Source organism: Lagopus muta, chromosome Z (genome assembly GCF_023343835.1).
Source record: "Lagopus muta isolate bLagMut1 chromosome Z, bLagMut1 primary, whole genome shotgun sequence".
Lineage (NCBI taxonomy): Eukaryota > Metazoa > Chordata > Aves > Galliformes > Phasianidae > Lagopus > Lagopus muta.
Window position 1 is genome coordinate 2,410,599 of NC_064472.1, and position 24,317 is coordinate 2,434,915.

General features: G+C 51.8%; 1 protein-coding gene across 3 annotated transcripts in view; it reads left to right on the forward strand.

Moving 5' to 3' along the window:
* Window positions 1-24,317, forward strand: part of ZBTB7C (zinc finger and BTB domain containing 7C) — a 102,817-nt gene that overhangs the window by 48,384 nt on the left and 30,116 nt on the right. The window contains exon 1 of one of the 3 annotated variants that reach the window (XM_048931603.1): window positions 20,744-20,828. The exons of 1 other annotated variant lie outside the window; for it this stretch is intronic. The gene's annotated coding sequence lies outside the window, so the exon portion shown is untranslated. Of the gene's footprint in view, window positions 1-20,743; window positions 20,883-24,317 lie in introns of those variants that run through there. One more of the 3 variants, XM_048931604.1, reaches the window with a different exon arrangement.

Genomic DNA, 24,317 nt, shown 5'->3' on the forward strand with positions numbered 1-24,317 from the left:
TTTCTCTGCTCCTTGAACACGTGCACCCTGCAATTATCTTCCCCGTTATTAAATTGGTCGGAGTGGTCAGAGCTCCTGGATCCCATGTCCTGAGCTGATTTGGAAAACGTTGTTAGTTCCCATGAGTGAGAAACCCATACGGGCTCAGGTGGATACAACTTCAGTCTTAAGGAAGAGGATCACAGAATCATTAAGGTTGGAGAAGACCAATAAAATCCCCGGGTCTAAGCCCACCTGCACCATGCCCACCAACCGTGTCCCCAAGTGCCAAGTCTCCGTGCTTCTTGAATGCCTCCAAGGATGGGGACTCCACCACTCCCTGGGCAGCCTGTGCCACTGCGTCACCACTCTTTCAGAGAATCAGTTTTTCCCAGCATCCAGCTTGAACCTCCCCTGGCACAACCCGAGGCTGTAGGGATTCCCATTCTCTTGCCTATGTCATGAGACCCTGCCCCAGTAAACTTGTGCTGGGGCTGCCTGGAGAAGATGAAGTGCTCGAGGGATGGAGCCAGCTTGGAGCTACTCGGGGACCTGGGGAAGCTGAGCCCAGCTGACCCGTGATAACACATGTCTCTGAGCATTTGTGTCACTCTTCTCATGTAAAATTTACCAAGTGGGAACGCACAGCATTTGCTCTGCCCTTGTCAAACACGGCAAATCCAGAGATTGCACAAAAGCAGTGGCTGTGTTTTGTCGCTTGGAGTGATTCCCGGATGACTGCGTGCTGCTAAGGCTTGATGGAGAAATCCTCTTGTCATTGCAGCCTTCGGGGCTTGGTGGGAAGCCCTTCACCCCCGTGTCCCTAAATAGAGCCACAGAATCACGAAGGTTGGACAAGCCCTCCAAGATCCCAACCCACGGCACCATGCCCACTGACCGTATCCCCACATGCCACATCTCCATGCTTCTGGAACACCTCTAGGGATGGGGACTCCCCATTTCCCTGAGCCAGTGCATCACCTCCCTTTGGAGAAATGTTTCCTAGTATCCAACCTGACCTCCTCAGCCACCCTAGCCTGCTCACTGCAGCTTAGAGCCTCTTTGTCCCCTATGAGCCACCCACTGCCCATTGGTGGCCACCTGGGGTTCATTCTCCGAGCCAGCACCCATTGGCAGTAGCCCAACACCCACGTGGAGCTATCAGCTCCCTGTTTGGCAACACAGACTGCTGTCTCCAGCCCTTGTGAGTGCCAACCGATGGCAAGGTGCTGTTTTCAACTTGGCCTTGGTCATCCAAACAGTGTGTCTGTGGGAGGACACAGGTGGGTGATCATCCCCCCAGGGAACGAGGCCATAACACGGGGCTGTCAGTGGGTGAACAGGATCCATTTCCCTCTCTGTCTCCCATCTGTCCTCGGAGATGCATTGCAGCGATGGGTGGGTTGACCCCCCCCCCAGGCATGGTGTTGCTAGGTGACTTTGTGACTCAGCCCTGTCCTGGAGCACAAGGGGAAGAGGAAGGGGAAGGGGAGTCCTTATTGCTCTCTACAACTCCCTGAAAGGAGGTTGTGGTGAGGTAGGGGTCTTCTCCCAGGTAACAGTAACAGGATGGGGTATGGTGGATGTATGCTGCTCCAGGGGAGGGTCAGGTTGGATGTTAGAACCATATCTCCTCCAAAGAGTGGTGATGCAATGGCACAGGCTGCTCAGGGTCGTGATGGGGTCCCCATCCCTAGAGGTGTTCAGGACATGTGGAGATGTGGCACTTGGAGACGTGGTCAGGGGGCATGGAGGGTTGGGGATGAGGTTGGCGATCTTGGAGGGCTTGTCCAAACTTATTGATTCTGTGAGGGAAGGGGACACAGCTGAGCTGGCCATGGGTTGCAGGCAGTAGGACAGTGGGCCTGGCAGGAGCTGCTGCAGGGCAGGACTTCTTAACCAGATCTGCAGTTTGGGATCTGATGAAAGTTTTTGTAGTGGTTTTCTTTTTTTTTTTTTCTTTTCATTCCCCTCTGCTATTTCTCAGGGAACGGTCAAAGGGAAGCAGGGCACAAAGTGATGCCTCTGTTTCCTTTGTGACATCTGTGGGTCTGGCCCTGCCCTCCCCTCACCAGGGGATCTAAGGCTGTGCTGTCTGTGGCCCTGATGGATCAGCACAAATCAGGTCCAGCAAGGACACGATTCCCTCCCATTATAAATGACAGAAGTGCTAATTGCTGCTTTGTAAATCCACGGAAGATGCAGTCATGAATACGTGCTGCTGGAAGAAGCAGGCAGCAGGGTCACTGCAGCCACACACAAGTGATATGAGCAATGTTTGGTGATGCTTTGAGTGCTTTTGGCTGTCGTCGTGCTTGGCCCTGCTGCAGCCTGGGCTCTGAGTGACATCTCAAGGTCCTCCCCAGAGCTGTTCTTTGCAGCTGTCATGCAGGGGCTGGGTTCTTGCCTACTGGTCTCCAGCAGCAAGAAAGGAACTTTTTTTTTTATGATCTGAGCTGATTCTGATGTGTCAGAGTTGGATCCCGGTGCTGCTCACCAGAGCTGTCTTGCACTGCACCAGGTGGGATGTTCTGCTGTGGGACTGCCTGCTGAGTGCTGGCTGAGCTCACGGTGGGGCTGAGCCCAGGCCTCCTGCTCCTCTGTTATGGAGCAAACTTTAGTGTTCACCAGTACTGCCTTACAGGTGTTTCGGATGCTTGGTGCAGGGTTATCCATATATAAACACACAAGGATGTGTGCAGTGTTGGGAGTGGTGGATGGGCCCTGGGGAGGTGCATGCTTTAAGCTGAGTGTGAGCTTTGTGGAGCAAGGTGGCATAGACAGATGAGAATGGGCTTTGGGAAGGGCTCTTCTTTAAACAGGTAACAACGCAGAGGATCCTTACGTAGGCATTCTGAGCTTCGTTACATCTGTCTTCGCTCTGACATCCACCCTAGAGCCCTCTGCTCCTCACTCCCTTCCAGCAGAGCTGTCTCGGAGCCACGCTTCATTCCCCACAGCCTTTAATCAGGGTCTGAACAGAGACCCAGCTCTCCTACAGCTCCCACACCTCCCACTCCCTCCTCTGTAATCAGCAGGAAAATACCTCAGTTGCTTTCCCCGGGGGAGCGACCTGCTTGGCTGTAAACAAGGAGCTGGGAAGGCTGCTGGCTGGGCACGAGCTGTGCTCCAGGGCTGCACGCAGGACTGGGGTCAACACGGCTATGGGGCATGGGTGCGTGATTGTGGTGTATGTGATAGTGGGGTTCTCCTCATTTGCAGTAGCTGGGCTTTGGTTCTTGTAGCTGGAACAGCTCTAACAGTCCTGGAGTGATTCAGTGTATGAAACATCCACTTGCAGCATGCTTAGCAGCAAACAATTGGCTGCTCAGTATGTAGGACTTTGATGGTGCCTGGTAATTCTGGTGACACTCTGCATTCCTGCACAGTCTTCCTTGGGTTGGCTCTGCCTGGATCTTACAAACTGGTGATGTTTCTTCTGCAGTTCTGCTCCCTTTTTATTTTCTCCCTCCCTCGAAGGAGTAGTTTCAGTCCCCATTTGTGCAGATGCTCCACTTGGCCATGACAGCATCTTTCTGTGACTCAGGAGCGATCGTTCCCATCCCTGTGCTGGCAGGGTCCCCACGAGAAGCAGAAACTCCAATTTGTCAGGAAGGAACCGAACCGTTGTATCGATGGAAGATAATTTCCTCTCCCAACCTGCAAGCTGATGAACAGTCAGATTGTTCTAGCTTCCTTATCTGTTGCTGGGATTTGTGGGACACAAACTAATGAGCTGCCAGGTTGCTGCCAGCAGGACAGCTAGGTGACGTTGCACTATGACACATGGGACACAACCTGATGGGATTATGTTAGGGGTACTAAGAGGGCTCTTGAAAAGCCTCCCTTTCTGAACTGCTGTAGAGGTAGTTCTACTCCTAGAGCATGAAACCAGCAAAGTAACACTGAACAGCCTGGTGCTTTGATAGAAATGTGCCAGTGCAATTGTCTACGGGACAAGCATTTAATTTGGTACTGAAATGTATTTGCTTTGGTATGAGTGGATTGCACTTAGCATCCTTGTCCTGGGTCCTCTGTGCTATTGGCCAGGGGCAGTCACACATCTGGGATTCTGCAGAAAAAAGGAGAGTTGTTGTGGACCAACAGCCATCACTTTCTGCCTCACTGTGGAGTAGACAGCTGTGGCCACCGAAGCCCATGTGCCTATCACTGCCCCAGAGACAGCGAGTGATGCTCTGAGATGCCAGCACTGCTCCTAACCGTGCCCCAAGAGGTGGTGAGTGATGCTCTGAGATGCCAGCGCTGCTCCTAACCGTGCCCCAAGAGGTGGTGAGTGATGCTCTGAGATGCCAGCGCTGCCCTCTGCTCTGCCAGTTTCACTTCTGCTCCCTGACATGTGCCAGCACAGTAAGACAAAGCCCGTGCCGTACCGTTGTTACTTTTGCAGATGTGCACAATGGCACTCGTGGTCACACACACCAGATACTTCCCTAAGGAAAAATGCATCTGGCTACGAGTGGCTCTGCACTGCTTTCCTCCAGACCCTGAGGTGAAACGGAAGGGGAACGAATGCAGCAGAGTCGCTGCCCACTGTTGCATTGCTCAGCCGTTACGGCGCCCATTCCTGCCGCTCTCAGCGCCGTGCTGGACCCCTGGGTGCTGTTTGCCTGAATGGGGCTGTGAGTGTTTAAGCAGTATGGCTGGGAACGGCCGTTTTATCCCATGCATCCGAGATCTCAGCCCATCAGACGTGAAGCGGGTCAGGACTCTCGTGTCATTGTGTGCATTATAGCGAGCAGAACAGAACATGCTTGATAAAAAGCAAGGACTTGAAAGAAACGCTTCTGTAGCCCTCCACCTTTCAAGTCACACAATGCATCAAAGACCCCTCGTGCAGACTTTGAAAGGGGCAGAAGGCATTACCTAATGTTTGGAAAAAATGAATAATATAGCATCCCAAGTGCCTGGAAACTAATTTAGGAGTGCACATTGCGCTCTGCTGGATTCGCTCTCCAGAAGAGTTGCAAACAAAAAAGAGTTTTTAGAAAAACTGTGTTGGGAGACCAATTTTTCTGCCTGGAAATGCCCCCTTTTTGTACTGTTTCCTGGTAAGAGTTCCTTATCAAAAGATGAGATGCAGAGTGTACTGCAAACACTGTGTCTGAAGCAGAGCGTGGGAGCCTGGAGAGTTCCCCACCATTCCTCTCTGCAGTGCATCCTTTTGTTCCTCAGTGCTGGACTGGCTTGCTGGTGGGATGCTGAGGCATGCACCCACACAAGGGGCTGAGGCATTACGTGCTGGTGTAGTTTTCTGAGGCCTTAGGGGAAAAAAAGACCACCTCTCTGAATGGCTTCTGCTTTGCAACAAAACTGGTGTTGTTTCCTTTGCACAGAGCATGGACTGTTCTGCTGATAACCTCATGGTGGGAGAACCACAGAACGGTTTGGGTGGGAAGGGACCCCTAAAGGCCATCAGGTCGCGCTCCCTGCAGTGCACAGGGACACCCAGCAGTGCTCAGAGCCCATCCAGCCCGACCTCGGCTGTCTGCAGGGATGGGGCACCATCACCTCTCTGTGCAGCCTGTGCCAGGGCCTCACCGCCCTTATTGTAAAGAACTTCTTCCTTGTATCCAGTCCACATCTCTCCTCCTTCAGTTTGAAACCACTTCCCCTTGTCCTATCGCAGCAGCCCCTCCTAAAGAGTCTGTCCCCTTCTTTCTGAAGCCCCGCTTTAAGTAGTCACATCTCTTGCTTTAGGTCCACATCTCTCCTGCACTGAGGACTCCACATCTGGGCACAGTACTCCAGGTAACATCTCACAGCAGAGCAGAAATTCTTTACCCAGAGGGTGGTGAGGCCCAGTGCTGTGAGTGCCCACCCCTGGTATTGCCTGAGGCCATGGATGGGTCCTGGACAGCCTGAGCTGAGGGAACAGCCAGCCCACCAGGGATGAAGGTGGCTTCAAAGTCTCTTTCAACCCAACCACTCTATGATTCTACAGTCTTCAAAGCCCCTTCCAACCCAATCTGTAAGGTCCCTTGCAATCCAACCATTCTATGATCCTATGGTCTTCAAGTCAAGTCATAGACTGGTTGACTTCCAAGTCAACCAGTGTATGATTCTGTGACGCAGGGCAAGGACAGGGGGTGGCAGGGGAGACATCCATCCCATTGAGACTTGCAGGATTGGGACCTGGGGTGTCTCTGAGACATCTCGGGGGCTGTGCAAGATGGAAGCTCATCTCCATAGCCTGCTCTGCCGCAGGGTTTTCCCTGAAGAACTGGGGGAATTGTCTGTGAAAGGTGTCAGAGAGAGAGAAGCTGAGATGCAGTCAGGGCTGAGGAGATCATTATCTCCCCATCAGCACAGCTGCCTGCAGCCCCTGTCCATGGCCGGAGCAGGGAGGGCTGCTGTCCCCCCGTACCCACATCACCCCCACCATCTTCCCTTGTCACATCACAGTTTATTTTTACCATCTGTGGAGACGTAGTTAAATTTTAGTGCTCTCTTATCTGCTTTTCCCCCAGGCCACAATTAACGGAGGCCGGGAGGCAGGCAGAGCAGTATTTACACAAAGAAGGGATGATAATGGGACAGGGGGACAGCGGGACATGCAGGTGGGCAGTGACATCTTGGAGGGGGTTCTGTCCTGAGGCAGCTCAGCTCTGTGCCCATATGAACCACCCCAAACTCTCCCATGCCTCCATCCCATTAAAATCTTATGGCCAGGGTGAGACAGGGGTTTTGGGGTGGTTGTACTGGGAGGTGTAAGCTCATCAGATCGGGCTGAGGGAGCAAGAGCCCTTCAGAAAATGGTGCTTGCCCTTTCCAGAGCCCAGCAGTCTGATTATTTAGCATTTCTCCACTGCATCCCTAATGAGCAAGGGATGCTCTGTCGCTGGCTTGCAGCGCCAATGCTCCCAGCCACAAAACCCAGCTGGGAGCTTAGGCAGGAGCAGGGGACTGCTTGCTGCTTCCCAGCCCTTCCTCTGCCATCTTCCCAGCCCTGCAGCACTGAGGGCTCCAGGAGAGATGGGCCGAGACCACCGGGCTCCTCTTCAGCACTGCTGAACAGCAGCAGCCCAACCCCAGGGTCATTGCCTGAGGAACAGCACTGCACGGGGAGGTCCATTGCTACCCATTGTGGAGAGCATTCAGATCTGTAATGTCTCACTGTTGTACAGTAGTAGGGTAGTATATACAGGCAGTACTGTATGCATAGTATATACAGTCAGTAAAATAGGGAAAACTATGAAGTTCCTCTTGGAAACTGCAACATCTCAAATGCATTGAGGGGTGTCATCCATCCTTTACAGAGCTGCAGCCCCCGCCCGTCTGCTGGTTCCTCTGATGTCAGAATAGCTCTAGACAAGGTGTGCTGTAGGTAGAAGCAAAGAAGCAAAGAAGATGACTTGGTTAGGCAGCGTGCCTGGGAAACTGGCACTCTGGGAGCTTTCTGGTCTTGGGGTGTCTTCTGCTTAATGAGACATTTGGACTGGGCTGCTTGGCATGTTGTCTACTGGGGCATGTGTTGTGCCCCACAAAACAGTGGGGCTTGCTGCCACTTGCTTAGGGATGGCAACAGACCCCACCAGAGCCAGGGGAGTTTTTCCACTGACTGAAGCTGGCTCCATCCCTGAGGAAGAAGATGTGACACAACGTCTCTGTAACAGTTTATTCTTGGTGACAAGTTCACCTTCCCTGGTGACCTCTCACACCATGGAATAGAGTGAATGGATGCCATTTCCCTCTGAGGCTGGCTAGCAGCAGGGCTGTCAGAGCCAGGAAGCTGGCATGTCATCTTCCCTACAGTTGTGTACTAGTTCAGAAGGTTTCAGAACCCTGTCAGTTCCCGTTTGGGGCTGCCACTGTGAAGGGACATCCTGCTGAGAAGGTCAGCCTCTACACTTAGTTTACTGTTGTGTGTGCTGAAATCCCTCTGATGGCAGCAGAATAGTGAAGATCTGCCCATCCATCCATCCATCCATCCATCCATCCATCCATCCATCCATCCATCCATCCATCCATCCATCCATCTACCCATCCACCTACTCATCCACCTATTTATCCATCCATCCATCCATCCATCCATCCATCCATCCATCCATCCATCCATCCATCCATCCATCCATCCATCCATCCATCCACCTACTCATCCACCCATTTATCCATCCATCCGTCCGTCTGTCCATCCTCTCATCTGGCTGTTTAGCTATCAGTAATCTATCCACCTAAATATTTCTACTCAGATGGTTTCCAGACCATGGCTAAGAGGTCTTCTTCCATGACTGTGGGCACGTCTCTCTCCTCCATTCTCAACAGATGTGACATTTGCCATGTCAGTGGTAGAGCCTCCATTGGCTTCCACAGTGCAAGGCAAAGCTTGACTTGCTTGTCTCCTGTCAGGACTTCATTTAAAACATAATCAGCTCCTGAGTTCTGTTGAGAATTTTTCTTGCTATGGTGACGGTGTTCAGGGAAGGTGGTTTGAAAGAGGCCGCATCCTTTCTGATGCTGTTTTTTCTGACTCAGTTTCTCTGAGTGCTGCTGATTACTGCCAAAAAACAGATGGGGTAAGCAGTGGTCTGCACAACTGCCACTGTGTTGCCTACCGGGACCCCATCCATTGGCACAAGCTGGATAGTTATCTGCTAGCAAAATTATTTCTTTTGACCTGTCATTAAGGATGTTCGTGCAGTGGGTTGAGAGGTGGCAGTGATGTGTGCTTTGTGAGCTGAACAGCCCATTTTGTGTTTGTCTCGGTGGTGCAGGAACAGTGAAGAGCACCGTGCTAGTGTCTGTTATGATAAGTGAGATTTGGAAGAGGTTTTCTGTCTGATAGTCCGTCTAAAGCTGTGGGGAAATGCCATTCTAAAGGCTGTTAAAACACAATTGCTCACTGATTTACACAGTCAAGGAGTGCCTCTTTAGTATGAGATGTACGCCGAATAAAAGCAGCTCAAGTGGTGCTTTTAATAAATAGATAATGGAATGGCATTTCATCTCCTGCTTTCATCCATTATGTTGGTGGAAGGTAGCGTTATCTTCTGACAGATTCCACGATAGCAGAACCCAAAGTCAGAGCGCTCTCTTTGTATCCCTCTGAAGCAAACTGTGTGGCCAAAAGGACTGAGGGCTCTGCCAAGCTGTGGTGATGGTGACCACGTGAGGCAGCCTGGGGAGAGCCACCTGGGATGGCACCGACATCCTCTCCAGCCCTGGTTGGATTTGGTTGGGAGGGAGCATTGGTGGCTCTGCCAGCAGCTCTCTCCATGCCCTTGGGCTCGCCAGGAAGCTCCATGTGGCCACAGCTGGCCGCCAGCATAGGAAAGAAACGGGCCATGTTGGGAGGCAGGAAACAGGCCATTTATCCTGCCATGCTCATCCTTGCTTGCTCATTGTTTCCGTCAAAAAGCCAGCACTTCGCAGCTCCGTGAATGAACGCAGTGTTATGCCTCCAAAAACAACTCGGCTGGTGAAAAATAAGAGCTGCTGTCGTCTCCGGTCTGCTCTGCTCTGCTGTTTTTCCCCATTTTTTAGGGGAGGAGCGTTTCAGCTCCTCTCCTGATGCAGTTCAGCAGCTGGGAACAAGGTGAGCTGGCACTGCATCCATAGCCAGCTCTCAAAGTGCTGGCTGTGAGGGAAGGGCAATGAGAACAATTACCAGCCGGAGGGAAAAATCACTGGGAGAGGCTGGGAAACGGTAGGAGAGGGAATGGAGCCAAGCAGGGGCAGAGAAAGGGGACAGTGACCCAATGGGCAGCCAGAAGCACCCTTGGGTCCTTCTCATCTCCCCACCTCATAGCGCAGTGATGAAGGAAGCCATGCCCATGAGAAAATGCTCTTACATCCGCTTGCTTCTGTGAAACTTGGATGCCTCCAAAGCCTGGAATAAGGGTCGGATGTTGTATGGGAGTGGCAAAGAGCTATGAATTAGCAGGCAGACGTGAGATTTGGAAGGGAAATGAAACCTCCTTCTTTGGGGTTTGTAACAGTGCTGAGCTATTGGGGCTGAGAACACCTTCCTGGAAGCCCAATGAGGGCCAGGGCTGGTGGAGGCTGTTATGGCCCCTGGATCTGAACTCATACCGCGATGCCAGGCTGCCTGGGCTCTCCCCATCCCTGCTGGCCTCATCCGCGATGCTTTGCTCCAGGGAGTGCTGCCAGCACAGAGAGGGTCTTTGAAGCTCTGCCCAGGGTAGGGCAGAAACCAAGAAAAGAGCGGAGATTTTGTAGATCCAGCTGGCTGGGCCACTTGGTGCTCCCACAAAGGCTGGGGAGGTGGCATGCTGCAGAGGAGGGCTGCAGAAGAGGGAGGAGAAACGGTGAGGCAGTGGGTGCTGCAGGCATGAAATAGCAGAGGAGAAGAGAACCCACTGGGCCATGGCAGTCTAGAGTTCTAGAGTCCATGAACATCCCCCACCCTGACCTGATTGCGGCTGCATACCCTCCAGAGTCCATCACCCCCCTGGGACTCCTCTTCTGGGGGCCAAGCATCAGCGAACCATGGAATCACAGAAGCATTAAGGTTGGCCAAGACCTCCAAGGTCACCAAGTCCAATCCCCAGCCCAACCCCACCATGCCCACGCATAGAATGGTTGAGGTTATCCAAGACCTTCAAAGTCATTGAATCCAACCCCAACCCATCCCCACTGTGCTCACTCACCATCCAGGAAGAGATCAGACAGCAATCATGTTGCTGCCCTGCTTCTGTAAAGCTCTCAGTTGCCTTTCTGTTTATCTGCTGACTTTGTCCATTCCCGTTATCTGGTGGTGGGGGAGTTTTTCAATAAGCAGGCCTGGAGAACAGCGAGGCCATGAGATAAGCACCATCTCTGCAGGCAGATTCATTACCTGCTCCAATCTGAACCAGGAGAGCAGTGAGCCTGCTTTGCTTTACCTTTTTGTTAAGAAAAATGCAACACTGGGATTTGGAAGAATCAAATTAAGGCACTTTGTAGGGGCTACAAACCAGTGCTGGAGTAAAATGGACTCATTAAAATACAAATTATTTAAGAGAAAGAACGGGAATGCCATTATGCAAAGTGTCACTGACTCATTTTCATTTCACAGAATGCAGGCTGCACTTTGACTGCATGTGATAAATGGGTCCTTTCTCTTCCTCCTCCTTCCCTGTTTTTTTTTTTAATACAAGGGGAAAAAGATGCAATTACTGCCTCACTGCTCTTCAACCTGTTGAAAAATCAGGCCCTACTGGAGCAATCAGAGCGAAACCTTCAGGAAGCCCTTTAGGATCACCTTTAGGGTCAACCACTGCTCCACACAGCCTTGGGCATGGGATGCTTTTGTGGCGTCGCCGCTCATCCGTTCATTCCAATGGGAAAGCTCCCATGTGGGGCAGAGTGCCTTGGGGAGCACTGAGGGTCTGCACTGCTGCATGCAGAGGGCTCTGGCAATGCTCCCATGAGCATTTCCACCCCTGAGTGCTTACACTGCAGCACCTGACCAGAACCCAACACCGTGGACCATTTTTCCTGAGTAAGGACTTAAGACAAGAAGCCTTTGTCTGCTGTGGTTGGTGTTATTTTTTCTTTTTCCCTCTCCTAAATAATTTGCTCTGGCTGCGCCGTCTGGAGCGTGGAGATGTTCTGCCTCGTCAAGCATTAATCGCAGCCGAGGGGAGCTGCTGGCGGAGCCTGGCAGTGCGGGGGCTGAGGCTTTCTGTGGAGGTGCTTGGGAAATGCTAAGGAAAACATGCTGGGTGAGGATGAGGGCAAAGTGAGGTCGAGTCGGCATCTTTCTGAGGAGGGGGATGCATTGGCTCATCCTGGCTTTGCTAGGGGAGAGAGAGAAGCATGGGGGCCGTTTGCTGAAACCTGTGAGCCCATAAACAGTTGACAGTTATTCAGCAGAGGTGGTGGGCATGGAATAGGATGCCCAGGGCACTGGGCATGGGCAGTGCTTGGGCAGTGCTCTCAGCTGTAGGGTTTGGGTTTGGATGGTGCTACTTGGGGCTGGAGGTTGGACTCAGTGATTCTTAGGGGTCCCTTCCAGCTTGGGATATCCTGTGGTCCTATGATTCTATGATCTCCAGCACATGGAGACCAGGTACCCCAAGCTGAGACCCTGTTGTCTTTCTTTTGGAGGAGATCTCTTCCAACCCAAGCCATTCTATGATTCTATGACCCGACCTAGGCAGCCATGTAGAACAGCTGCTTAAGGAGTTTTTTTGAAGAAGTCTCCACGGTCAGCATGGCTTGATTTCACCAAAGCTGTTCATGATGGGTTTCTCTTCTCCAAACAGTGGTGATGCAGTGGCACAGCTGCAGGGAGGTGAGGAAATCCCTGCCCCTGGAGATGTTCTGCAACTGCAGAGATGTGGCACTTGGGGACATGGTCCATGGGTGTGATGGAGCGTGTGTTGGGCTTGAGGGTCTTGAGGTCTTTTCCAACCTTCATGGTTCTGTGATTCTATTTGGGGTCGCGGTGGGGGTGGTTTGGGGTTGGTCTTAGGGATCTTGGAGGTCTTTTCCAACCTTTGTGATTCCATGATTCAGGGATTGTTAGCCAAAGTGTATTTTTTGCATCCAAGTTTGAAACGTTTTGTAATGTCTGGCATTAGGTAAGACTTTGATTTAATGCCTTATCTCTTGAATTCACCTTCAGCAATAACAATGTATTCTAATCCCCAGCTCCCCCATGATGGATGGGGCCTGCTTGGGTTAAACATCTGCGTTTGAAATCATTTGTCCATTCTATTCCTGAAGCAGGAAAAGCCAGCACCCACCCACAGCTCGGGGCAGTGCTGGTGCTCACTGCCTCACAAGGCTGAGTAACATCTGCTTTTCTAAGGCAGAATAGTTAAAAAAAAAGAAAAAAACAGCCTGAATACATGGCAACACACTGCTGGCTTGAGGGGGAGCTGGTTAATGCCTGGGAAAAAGGAGAAAAGAAGTGGTGATGCTAACAGGATGCTCAATAGAGTGCAAGTGGAGTGCAGAGAGCTGATTCACGCAGGGCTGCTGGAGCCTTTCCATTTTCTCTTGTTTGCAAAAGACCTTTTCTTTTGCATGGTTTCTGGATTTGGAGCCATGGACAAGAACTGGATTTCAAAGGCTTTGTGCTGCCTGTGGGAATGCTGTCTGTGTCCATGTGCTTGTCCCCTGGGCGCCGTTGAGCTTCATACCTAGCAAAAGTGTTGTTTTCTCTAGGGACGTGAAAGGCCAAATGGAAATGTTCCTGGTACAAGAGGCTGGACTGAGCTTCGATTGATCTCCTTGGGGACACAGAGGTCAGCATCAGAATTCAGAGAGTTGTAGAATCACAGAATCACCCAAGATCCCCAAAGCCCAACCCAACCCACCGTGCCCACTGACCGTGACCCCACGTGCCACATCTCCACGGTTCCTGAACACCTCCAGGCACAGGGACTCCTCAGCTCCCTGTGCCACTGTGTCACCACTCTCTGAAGAAGTTGATCCTAATACCTATCCTGAATTCAGCTCTGCTTGAAGCCCGGAGTGAGCTGGGTCCTACACACTCACCTATGCTTGCTGACATACCTCTGGGATTTATCTCCTCTCCCAGGCAAATGCCAAAATTATTTTTCATTTCTCTTCAAATCTGCCTTTTAAAGTCTCACTCGGGCAGCATATGTGCAATGGAGCAGTGGGACCGGAGCAGAATGTCACTTCCACTCCTTCCACCCAGGCACACTGCAGCGAGCTCAGTGACATGTCTGACCCCAAACTCATTTTCCAGCAAGGCAGCGTGTCCCCAGAGGTACAAGCTCCTCATTTCTCACATTTTCATGCCCACAGCTCTCCAGGTGATAACCCTGGCCAGCTGCTTTCCTGCCGTGGTCCATTCTGCTTGGATGGATGCTGGGCTCTTGCTGTTTGTGCAGCACGGGGCTGATTGATCAGCAACAACGCTGTATTTGCTTCCAGATAAGAAAAAGCTGAATATTGGGGCAGGTATTGAGCCTCCTGAAATCCCCCTGGAAACAACCTGAGTCCGTGTGACCGCTGTTTGCAGAGATCAATCGGAGCACGTGTGCTTTGTTGTGATGGCACAGCCCTCCCTTTTTAATCAGGGTGCCGTGCCGCTGTGAATCAAACGCCTCACAAAACCTGTCCATTATCTCTAGGCAATTATCCTTATTAACTGAACTTGTAATCAGCTCCCAGAACAGAATCGGGATTGTTTGGCGTGATGTGCTTTCCTCGGATCCTGGCACCAACTGTGTCCCTGTCCTTTAATTCCTCTATGGGTGACTCTCAGGGGCGTTCCCATTGTTTTACCCATCGTCGGTGCCAGCCGTGACAACCTGCTCATCATGCCATCCCATTTCGCATCCTTCCTGGTATTCCAGGATGTACTGAAATGCACAGCAGCAGGGCAGAGCTCTCAGCCAGCTGGTGGAGGGCTCTGGGGAGCAAACCATCCAAGCCGGCCGATTTAACGTTGTTTATCACCGGTGGATGCTGTTTAACAAGCTCCGCGGTTACTAATGGACTGGAAAGCACTCCATCCTCCTCGTGCGATACGAGAACATCATCCTGCTCCTTTCCAAACATGGAGCAGAAGTATTGATTGGACGCTTCTGCCTTTTCTGCATCATTACTTTTCTCCCGGTCTGAGGCTGTGCTGCTGATTCACACAGCGGTGGGTAATCCTGCTGGGACTGCGTGCCATCCCAGCCCGTACACATCCAGCCCCTCCTTGCTGAGGGTCTGCAGCTACGTGTGATGCACAGCTCTCCCCCATGCCATCCCAGCTCTGACACCATCAGTTCTAGACATCGTCAGGTGCCCAAGGAGCAGGAATTCATCTCCCCCACCCTGTTGTGCATCTCTTTGCATTCATTAAGGACTTAGCTGTTGTGCTGCTGCCCATTTGCTTGGCTTGCTCCCTCCTAGAGCTCCAGACAATCACCCCCCCTCCCCGTCCTTCTGTTTGTAGAAGCCTCATCCCTCGGGATGAGCTTTGCCCCCCAGTACTTCTTGTCATTGCATTCCACATCTTTCTCATCCTCCCCCTCTCCCTTTCTTCCCTTTTGCGCAGATTCCTTCTGCTGAGGGCTTCTGAAATAATAAATCAGGGGCCCTGGGCCGCTGGAGATCGCCTGTCCTTGTTAGCAGCGTGGCTGCTGCTGGCTTCAGCTCCCGTGGGACTTCTGCCCTTTAAATACCAATTTATTCCAGCACCAGCTCCGCTGTCAGCCCACTCCCATCAGGGCACAAGGCAGCATGGCTCTCACTGCAGACCTCCCTCCCCGTCTCCAGGCAAGGAAATTGTAATTTTCCTCCACCGCGCTCTTATCCCTTAATTGCTGCTGATTCAGCGAGGTGGGAGGCAGTGAGGGGCTCCACCTGCAATTATTGTCGACACGGCTGGGGAGGTTACAGCCCAGCCATGTCACTTTGGGCTTGTTACTGGGTTTGGCTGAGAATTCCCTATATCAATATTTGTAGCTCTCCCCGTGGGTGCAAGACCACCCATAGCTGGTGACTGAAGAGGTTATCATATACATTTGTGCAGGCAGATAGTGATAGGAAAAGGGGGAATGGCTTCCAACAAAATGAGGGGAAATGTAGGTCAGATGTGAGAAGGAAATTCTTCACCCAGAAGGCGGTGAGACCTTGGCACTGCTGCCTGGATCTGTGGGTCCCCCATCTTTGGAGGTGCCCAAGGCCACAAATGAGCCCTGTGCAGCCTGAGCTGGCATGGGGCACATCCAACCCACGTGAGGGTTGGGGCTGGGGGCCCTTGGCTTCCCTTCCAATCCAACCATTCCATTGTCCTATGGTTCTATGATCCTCAAGATCCCTTTTAACCCAACCATTCTATGGTCCTATGATCCTCAAGGTCCCTTTCAACCCAATCATTCTATGGTCCTGTGATCTTTGAGGTCCCTTCCAACCCAACCATTCTATGGTCCTATGATCCTCAAGGTCCCTTCCAACCCAACCATTCTATGGTCCTGTGATCTTCAAGGTCCCTTCCGACCCAACCATTCAATGGTTCTATGATTCTATGACTATGAAATTCCTTTTCTCCCCTGATGAGTCAAATGCTCCTGAAAGGCCATTCTACTTCCAGATGGTAGGTTAGGTCTCGGGTCATGGCTTGGTTAGTTAGATTTGCACCCATGAGAGAGTTGAAAGCAACCCTTTGTGTTTATAATGTATATAAATAGCAAGCCCATATGTAATAATAATATACATAAATGACACACCTCTGTGCAGTGAGCTCTCAGGATGCACCCGTGCACTACTCCCACACTTGCATCCATGTTGAGCTCTGCAGGGAGGAGCACTGGGATTCACAGCTCCCAGCACTGTCTGTGATGTGTTGCAGTGAAGAGTTGAGCAAATGGGGAGTCCGTGAAACATTATTTTGTCTATAAGGAGACCTGGAGCTGACTTTTTTGGCCTTCAGGTCCATTCTTTGGGCAGTGATTTCTGTGCACTAAATTATTAGTGTGAAATAAAACCTATTTTGAAGCTTGGATTTCCTACGGATCATGATATGAAACCCTTGCAGAGATTTAGGGATCCTTAATAGCCGTGAGTGATGATTAAGAGGAGTTGGCAAAGGAGGAGAACGTTCTGTAAAGTTTGGAGGAGCAGGAAGTGGGGAGGATGGGGAGCAGGCCCTGAAGGAGGCTGCTGCCCCACTGAATGCAGATTGAACTATCTGCACAGCACTCAGGAGAGGAGACACAGACCTGGCTGTTTCTAAGGAAAATGCCATTTTTCTGCTGAAAATTCCGTGTTTGCCTTCCTTGCTCTCCATCTTGGAGCATTTGGCTGGGCCAGGCGGGGAGCAGATAATGAATCTGCCGAAATGCAGTTATTGATATTGCTGAGGTCATTATAGGGAGGGCTGTGCTGAGCTCTCCCTTAGAAAAGGGCATCTTTCAGCAGGCTGTGCTCGTGACACCAACAGTTTCATTCTGTATGAAATCTTGGATGGCAAATCCCTCGGCCTGGGAGCACTTTGTAAATGCGTTATCAGGAAGGTAAATCGGGTCAGCTGCATATTTTTTTCAGCCAGGAGAAGCAAAATGGCTCATTTGCCTCTCACTATTAATGCAACGTTCTGCAAGGACCTATGGCCTGATCCACGGCTTCTGAAAGCAGACGAAATTGTTTCCACCTACACTGGGGGAGCTTCTGCTGAGGTGCTCATTCCGGGGTAAGGAAAATTTGGGGGATTGTGGAAATGAAAGCAGAGGGTGAATAAACCACAATAGGAGCCCCTAAGCAATTTCTTCAGCCCCAGGGTGGGATAGTGTGGACAGAACCGGTGAGGAGTCGTGATTTCTTGGGAGAGTGAAGCAAAAATAAGTGCTGGAGAAATTACAGCGTGGGGAACGCATTTCCAAAGCTGCATGTAGCAATTGCAGCGGGGTGGCAAATTGTGCAAGGCACTCTGAGCTGATTGCAATGGAAATGTGTGGTGTGTGGCCGTCGATGGGATCTGGGTCTGTGCAGATGTCCTCGACCTCCTCCTTTTGTCCCCTGGCAGATGATATTTGCGTCACTTGGGTTTTTATCACCACTCACGTGTTTGCTTTGTGATGCTGGGAGTGTTCTGTGGCACTGGATGTAGCGCTGCGGGTAACGGAGATGTTCACAAGCCCTTTGGGCATTTGTGAAGGGCTACACCTCACCCAGCTTCAGCTGTCCCTGGGGTCCCTCCATCAGGCCCTGTAAAGCACCTCCATGTTCTGTCGTTTATTATAATGGTGGGGGTATTCTGAATAATATTAAAATAACATCTGCTCGTGTTTAGGATTCATTCCATGATCATTATTTCTAGTAAACCTCACCCAGTCCTCTACTGAAGTGGACTAGAAATTCCTTCTTGATAAAGAGGAGGTAGGGACTGAAATATTAATAAGAACAGACCTTGCTCCTGCCTTCAGGTGTGTATCATGGAATTGCAGAATGGTTGGGTTGGAGGGACCTCAAAGACCATAGAACTGCAGAGTGTTTGGATTGGAAGGGTCCTTGAAGATCAAACAGCTATAGAATGGTTGAGTTGGAAGGGGCCTTGAAGATCGTACAACTATAGAATGGTTGGTTCGGAATGGACCTTGAGGATCATAACAACCATAGAATGGTTGTGCTGGAAGAGACCTTGGAGATCGTCCAGTTCCAACTCCCAGGTATCATAGAATCATAGAATCATAGAATCACCAAGGTTGGAAAAGACCTCAAAGCTCATCCAGTCCAACCGTTCACCTATTCCCAACAGCTCCCACTAAACCATGTCCCTCAACACAACATCCAGCCTTTCCTTGAACACCCCCAGGCTCGGTGACTCCACCACCTCCCTGGGCATCCATTGCAGTGCCTGACCACCCTTTCTGAAAAGTAATACTTCCTCATGTCCAGCCTGAATCTCCCCTGCCGTAGCTTCAAACCATTCCCTCTGGTCCTGATCTAACCAAGTCCTACACGTCAGGTATTTAAATGGGGCCCCCAAGTCTTCTCCATCCCAGTTAGTCTTCGGAGCTCATTTTGGAGCAGTTTCTGTGAGATACATGGGGAAATTCTCATGATGGTTTTTGTTTCTTGCCAAAACTGATCTTTTTAAAAATTTTAAATGACATGCTTTGGCAATAAAATAAGGATGCTCTAACAATGATAAACTTAATTTTACCCATGAAAACTTTAAATCTGATGACTCCTGAATTCTCCAGTGAGGCAGAGGTCCTTTAAGCTCTCTCCACGGCATCTTTCCATCCCGTACCCTCACAATGAGAGCTTTCACTCATCACTTTAGGATTGCCCTGGGCTTTGCAGCCTCTTTTCAGTTCTTTTTTACTGTTTTCCACTCTGCTTGCAATCTGCCCAACAGAGGTGGGGTCCGCCACCACCCTTCCTCTTCTCCTTCCTTCTGCTAGCCCGGTGTCACACCCTGCTAGAAGCAGTTTATTCCCTCTTCCTTTACAGCCTTGGGGACCCATTCATACCTGCACCAGCCACCAATCTCACGTGGGAAACATTATGTCCGGCGTTCAGTGGGGACCCCATTTCCCACCAAACGCTCTGCGGTGTTTTTGTGCTCAGACCCATAGCTGAGACGTTTGATTTGTCACCATCCCCCCCCCCCCTCTTCTGAGCGTTTTGCTCCAGAATGTTGCTTCTGGTTTGGAGGAATTTGGGGGCTGGGAACATTTCCACGCTCACGGGACGAGAAACCACCCTGGGAAATGGCAGGGCAAACAATGCGCTCCCGTAGCGTGGCACGGAGGAGGCCATTGTTCCTCGGGAAGAACCCGACTGCTTTTGTGGGTAGAGCCCGTTGGGTCTCATGGAGAGCATCCCTGCCCCACGTTGTCCACGCCGGCTCCTCCTCAGCATCCCTTCCTCGCAGCCAACTCTCGGCTCCACGTCTTGGGCCGTGCAGGAAGGCGGTGGGTGGCTGCTGGCACTCCTCCCCGTGCCGTGTTGGCAGCCGCTGGATGCTGCCCAAGTTCTTTTGCTTCGCCCTTATCTGGGGCCAAACGTATTGTTCGCACCGACGTCTTGTGCTGATTTACCCAGACACTCCTTAGAAACCCGGCGGCCGGAGGAGCTGCAGATAGTGGTTTGGGTGTGGGGATGGAAGCTGCTTATTTTTGTTCCTGCAGACTCAGAGAGGGTGGGATAAGTTTCTGACTCTCGGTTCTGCCTCCTGCTTCAGGAAGGCAGACTCCTCTTGTGGTGACAATGCTGATTCGCCTCTGGTTGTGATTTGGGGTTTTTCATTAAAGCTAGTGACGTGTAACTCGGTGTCCAGATCAGATTTATTGCATTAACTAGAATCTCTATTTCCTTGTTGTAGTGATACCTTTGCCAGAAAGGAGATAGTGCCTCATTAACCGTGGTTTTTAACTTAATGCTGAATTTGAGGCTAGAAGAGCCCATTTTCTTGGGGTCCCTCTCAAAGATGGAGGTGTGTATCTCGCTCCCATGGCCCACACATGGGGATCCCGGTGTGGCCGCCCCAAGACGCATCCCTGCCTTTGCCAGCCGTCCCCACCCAATGTCCCTCTCTGAACAAGGGGAGGGACCTGCACCAAATCCTGTTATTTGTCTTTCAACGCCGTGGCTGAGCCCATTGGATTGTATGCATGCCAGGAAACTGGGTAGGGTCAGGCTGCATCCCCAGCAGAACGAGGCGGCACGCTCCAGTGAGCTGAGCTCCAATGGTGGCAGTGCCTGCCAAGAGGGTTTTTTTGGAAGGGGACAGGCTCATAGCAAGGGCAGGATGGGTCAGCGGCTGCTCTGGGGCCAGCTCCAATGGTCAGGAGGTGGCATCTCAACAGCTTGCGGAGTCAAACCCAACTCTGAACACCTTCTTGGCATCTTTACTCGGGTCCGTGGTGCAGAAAAGCAATGTAACTTTTAGTTTAATGACAGACAGCTCTGTCTCCAAGAGCTTTCATCTTGTTTTGCCCCATTCTGGGTCTCTAGGAACATGGTTTACGGGGACATGGAGCAGGGTGCTGTGAGCCCGTGCCCTGCGGTCAAAGCAGAGAGGATACGACAGGTCAGCTTGGAAAAAAAAAAAAAAAAAGAAAAAAAAAAAGATTTTTTTTTCTTTAGAAAGAAAAGAAAAAAAAAAAATCATCGCAAAGGACTCTGCGTGCTTGTTTAGAAAGGGAGCACAAAAAGATCCTGGTAAAATTGGTCCACGTCCCGCGTGCCGCTCAGACCTTTGTAGTACAGGTGGACGGGGAGGGCGGCGTGCCAAATTCTTTTGGTTTAGAGGGAGTGGTGGGAGTGAATTCTCATAACCGCTCCTAGAAAGGCTTAGCCTTCCCCACACAAATCAATGACACTCTCCGCTCGGCTGCAGGCACTGGGGCAGCTCCGACACAGCCCGGCTCACGCTGGGGACGGCAGCATCGGCACGCGGAGCAGAGGTGAGCGGCCGCTCTGCTTCCCCGCTTGGCTCTTCGTTCCCCAACAGATCTCACGTAGGTTGTTTTATCCTTGCCGTGGCTTGTGGGGGTGAGGGGAAGCAGCCCGTGTTTTGTGCTCGGAGGGTAGTGGTGTTCTGTTCCCATATTATCCCGCTGTGTTTGATCCCCTGTAATAATCCAGTACCGTTTCCGCGCAGTTTTAATTGTTGTTCCAACCCGACCCTGTGGTTCTCTCTCTGATTTACTCGTTTGGTATTGGGAATCCTTACCAAGCCCGGGGATTTTGGCTCTGTACCAACCTCTAACCGCAGCTCAGTTTATGGGGTTTCATCGCAGGTCCGGCTCGGTGTTATCTGTTGCTGTGTTTCAGATGGGAAATATCGGTGTGAAACACTTCTGCGCACCCCTGGGGTGGGCAGCGGGGTGCAGAAGGGGCAGGTGGATCGGGTGGGAGCTGGTTCCGCTTGGTCTTGGTTTGAGGAGTTATTTTTGTTGGGGTTCTTTGCAAAAAAACTTGGCAGGAAAAAAAAATAATAGTTAAAAAAAAAAATAGAATTATTGTCATATTTAATAGGAATAATTTTCAGGCTGAAATTCCAGCCTCTCCCTGGAACTTTTTGCTGCTTTTTTAGCAAAGGCAACGCCCCGGGATGGTGCTGGGCTCTAATATTTCTAACAAACCCTTCCTACAAGGCACTATCTCAGGGTCCCTCCCCAGCTCCGGACCCTGCCCGGGTGATTCTGGGGGACAGCACCAACACAGCGAGCTGCAGCTTTGTGCAAGGTTTGTTTGAATGGAGAGCAGCTGGGAGCAGTGCGCTGGGGAAGGGAGGATTGAAGGTGGGAGCCCTCGGTGCTGCTTTCCAACCGTGTGGATGTACCGCAGGGACCTGGAGCTCGAGCTGCCCTACAAAGGTTGGGGCGCCACTGCTGTGCCTGGGTGTCCTGTCTGGAGGGGATAAGGCTGCACATGGTGCCTCCCCCCCTTCCTGCTGATGGGTGAAGACTGGAGGTGGGTTGGGGTGATGGAGAGGCTGTGCCAAATGGGGATACAGAGAGCCAAAGGGTTCCCGAAATGGGACCCTGAGTCCTGGGCTGTGCATGCTGCATCGCTCGCCTGCATCTCCTGCTCCTCTGGGGGCTCCTTGGCGTTGCTATGGGGATCTGCCCCAGGATGGTGGAGGAAATACCTCTTCCACGCATGGGGCAGTGGGGTAGCCTGAGGGCTGTGTGGGGCTGGAGCACGCTCGGGGCTCAATCCTGCACAGGTTTCCATCTCTGAGTCACCTGCAGATACACAGCTGCTTCCAAGGAGAGGGGCTTCCTCCTGTAGGGAAGAAGCTGGCCGCCAGGCTCCATTCATCTCTTCCCTCATGTTCCCTGCCCCATTTCCATGACCTCCTTACTGCACTCAATCACTGCACCCAGCAGAGGCCCTGGGCAGCCTGGCAGCGTTTGCACCATGTCCCGTTGCTGCCGGTGCTGTTTACTCAGGTGTGGGCAATGAGCGGCCCCCCCTGGCGTACTGCAGCACCCAGCAAGTACCAACCCTGCCAGCGGGGTTTTCCAGCCAGCCTGGGGCCGAACTCCCTTTGAAATTCCTCCTCTAATTAATAAATGAGTGGCAAGTTTCACTGACATAATTCCACAGCGATTGCTCTTAATTAAAGAGCAGCTATTAAAATACTTGCAGAGTGCTGAAGCCTCTCTCTCCGCTCTGTACTCCTCATCGGTTTTCCATTCTGTGCCACCAATGGCATGGATGTTCTGGGACCGCTGGGAGGTGACCCCGCAGACTTTTAGAGCTCTTTGGAGGAGGATGGGATGGAGGAGCGTGGAGGTGGTGCTTTGCTGATTGTTTTCCTTCGGGGATGAATAGAGGGAGGGGATGTGGGGCTGAGATCTTCTGCCAAGAAAGAGTTGGAGGCATCAAGGTATTAGTCAGAGCCCTTTGATTCCTTCCTGGAAGCGCGTGCCCAATGGTAATGCTGCTCACATGCCCACGTCATTTTCAAGTGTCACTCAACGAACTTGCCCTCATTATGCAGCCATTTCTCACAGCTCTTGGGTTGTGTTCTTCCTCATCCCTCCAAGAGGTGTCCCTGCCCCGAGGAGCAGGCATGTGCTAGCCGTGAGGACACAGCCTTTTGGGGAAGGCTCTTTTGTCCAGCCCTTGGCATGATCCGTGTCCACCTTCAGCTTCATCACTACTGCCAACCCCATTGGTGTCCCCAAATGTCGCTCCTGCTCCCCACGGAACAGTCCTTGGTGTGATCCACGTCCATGCGCCCAACTGCATCACCGCTGCCAAGCCCACCGGTGCCCCCCGATGGCCTTACAGCTCTGTGATGCTGTCAGCAGCATCAGACTCCAAACCCCACGGGATGTCCTTGACCTTGCATGTCGGCCACCGCAGCAGAGTAGGAGGGGACTTCTCACCCCGTGACACGTTTCCATGCATGGGGTTGTCAAGGCCATCAAATCGCATCCGCGTCCCGGACTGTGGGGAGAGGCAGCATTCCCCCACCCTACCCTGCCCAGTGCCGAACCAGTTTGGGAAGTGGCTCCATGGTGCTGCTGCCGGATGAGGCAGCCCAGGAGACCACGTTGGAGCGGGCTGCTGGCACTGCTGGGAGGAGCAGGGCGGAGGGATGGAGAGCAGCCAGCTCCCTTGCTGTGCAAACAGCCCACACCCATGTGCCGTGTTTATACCGCCGAGCCCGTCACCATGGCACTGGGGCACCTCTTGCCAAGGTGAGCTGAAGCTGATGGAGCAGATCCTCTGGGAGGTCCTCTGGGAGGTCTTTGGGATCAGCTGGATCTGTGGTGGTGATAAGCCTGGTGCCACCACGCGGGTTCTGCTGCCTCCATCCAAAATGTGAATCCTGCCACCCAAGTGGGGTGCCACCAGTGCAGCACCTCACCCCGGGATCAACTCCGTAAGGGTATGGACTCGATAATCTTCCCAATCCAGGAATTCTGTGGTTCTATAAAATGCCACCTTCACCAAGGCAGGGGTTGTCCTGGGTAGGAGAAAATTGGAGAAACAGGAGAGGGGAGGAGAGGAGACGCTGAAAACAGACAGTGGCAAAGAGAAAAACACAAGCAGGGCCGGGCTGCCTGCTGCCTTTAGAGGCTGGTTCCCATCACTGCCAAAACACGGAGCATCCTTGGGTTCAATTCTGGCAGCTTCTGCCCCTTTAATCCTGTTTGGAGATAAGTTGAGGAGATCAGCTCCTCCACATTGGTTTTCCTACATGTAAAATAGCTCGGTAGTCACCTTCATGGATCTTGGTCTGGTTTCAAAAGGGGTTGGAGACCCTCTGGATGGAAGTGGGCATGGTGGGGATGGGTTGGGGTTGGAATGGATGATAGCAGTAGTCTTTTCCAGTCTTAACAATTCTATGGATCCATGAGTGGGCATGGTGGGGTTGGGTCAACGGTTGGACACGGTGATCTTGGACAATGTTTTCCAACCTTCATGGTTCT